Source organism: Mus pahari, unplaced genomic scaffold (genome assembly GCF_900095145.1).
Source record: "Mus pahari unplaced genomic scaffold, PAHARI_EIJ_v1.1 scaffold_14486_1, whole genome shotgun sequence".
Taxonomy (NCBI): domain Eukaryota; kingdom Metazoa; phylum Chordata; class Mammalia; order Rodentia; family Muridae; genus Mus; species Mus pahari.
The window spans coordinates 6,294-8,589 of NW_018392123.1; the positions used below are offsets into that span (position 1 = coordinate 6,294).

General features: G+C 45.0%; 1 pseudogene; it reads right to left on the reverse strand.

The window, feature by feature from the left end:
- Window positions 1–23: 23 nt before the first annotated feature.
- Window positions 24–564, reverse strand: LOC110314837 (annotated as a pseudogene).
- Window positions 565–2,296: the final 1,732 nt, after the last annotated feature.

A 2,296-nucleotide genomic window follows, 5' to 3' on the forward strand; every position in this document is an offset into this window, starting at 1 on the left:
ATGCAGTGCAGACTGAGGAACTGGTTCTTCACTACTATGATCTTGGCACTAGCAGATGAGCAAAGACAGAAAGTGCTGGCACTGGAGCTAAAATATCTCATCCAAGTTAACTGGAACCACATGATAGGTGGGATTGTCCCATGAAGTTCTGTTCTCACAGGCCACTCTGTAGTACTTCACTCATCCTGTCGTGTGGTATCTACATTCTTTTTAATGGCTTGCTGGAGTTGTGAGGTTACAGAAAGTTACAGATACCCGAGATGAACTATCGTAACAATTTCTACTTCTCCCGTGTTTGCAGGTGATATTTGGATTGACACACACACCAAGAACATCAGCCAAAGTTGTATAAAGAAAAGTATTCATGTCCTTACACATTCCTGTATAAATGTTAAAGCCACACATTGCATCAAAACATCGGGGATAGGCGCTATTATAGATATGCTTGATTTGAAACCACTGGGAGTGGGTTGGTCGCTGGCATGAGGCAAGCATTAGGACAAGTCCCAGCAGCATCAGGAGACAAAGTCGGGACTCAAGAACTTTCAGACCCACGATTCCAGTGAGAACAGAAGAAAAATAATTACACACACGCTACCTCAGTTTCCCCTATCTGTTCCTGAAAGCCCTCAGCTGTCACTGTGTGTCCACAGTGCCACATTTCCTTGACACTGTCCCATCATCTGCCCACTCTGTCCCAGGCCTAGAGAGTCAGTGTCTTACCCAGTCTGCATTGTGGCTTCTGTGGCACAACAAGGCTACAAAGGCAGGGAAATGCAGAAGGAAATCTCAGAAAAGGAGACAAAGATACTGTTTGCTCAAGCTCTCCTTGCAGTGATTGTCTAGTAACTAGCTAGACCGTGTATCAACAGCAGTGGGTAAATAAAAGGTGTTCTTTCATGAAGAGTCATCAGAGTTCTGTCTCTCACTGTCATTACCCCCTTCCCAGGTCCCTGTCATGCCCACAGCTATGCCCTTGAGGGCTAAAATGATGCCCTCAGTGTTTCTAGGAATAGTCTCTAAAGGCCACATGATGCTCCTCATAATGTCACCTCACAAGTTTGTTTGCTGATAGTGCAACACAGCCCCAGACTTTAGGAATCCTCCAGATGTTAGCATAAGGGACTCCATGTTAGAAGTGCCATTCGGGCTATCAAACTCAGCATGCAGACAGCACTACATGCAAAAAATGAAAACAAAGATCTAATCCATNAGTGTCCATAGTTATGGGCAAGTCTCTGTCTTAGGGTTTTATTGCAGTAAAGAGACACCATGACCAAGTCTACTTTTTTTTGTTGTTTCTTTTTCAAGACCGTGTTTCTCTGTTTAGCACTGGTTTTTATGGAACTCACTTTGTAGACTAGGCTGGCCTCGAACTCCCAAGACCCGCCTGCCTCTCCCTCCAGAGTGCTGGGATTAAAGGAATGCTCAACCACTGCCTGGCCCACGTCCACTCTTATAAAGGAAAGCATTTATTTGGGTGCTGTGTCCTGCTGGGCACCAGGAACGGGACCATGCAGGACATGGTTCCTGTACCTGTAGCAGGGCTAGCAGTGTGTGGACCTCCACAAGTGCTGACTGTGTAAGACTTGTTTGTTAAGGGCCCCCTCCCTCACCAATCCCACACTGAGTTTTGTGAAAGATGCTCTACTCAAATGTCAGAGGAAAGGAACCACAAAGTGTGCAGGCAAAAGGACCCACTCATAGACACACCCACCCTCCCATCTGAAATCCCCCAGAGGAAGAATGCATGGAAGTCTTGCAAATGTCACCTGTCAACTAGAACAGAGAGAAACGTTAAAAAGTATGCATATATGTATGTACACATGTACAAGTATAGTCATATATGTGTTTATTAGGCTATGTGACAGTGGCAGGAAAGGCACAACAGCAGTGAGAAGCAATCCAGGGATAAAGTCTCTGGGGTCCTGGTCTCACAGAGCACACACATGACAGCCAGGCAAACAATGGGCCATCTGCAAAACAAAACAAAACAACAACAACAACAAAACTGAGTTGCTTGCCATAGCATTTCCTACATGGCTTGTACAAAAGTTAGTTAACTGCTTCTGAACTGGGATTGGTGAAGCATGTTAGTTTGCCTAGTGTTTCTGGTGATGCACCTCTGTGACCTTCAAATACTTCCCAGGCCAGCACAGTTATCTGGTGGTCTGCATTGTGTATATATCCTATATTAGTCTTTTATCTTCCCAGGTTTGCTTAGATATTTGTCCTCATACCATCTACAGATACAATGCCACATGGAAGTCCTGATCTTTTGGTGTCAAAGATGAGG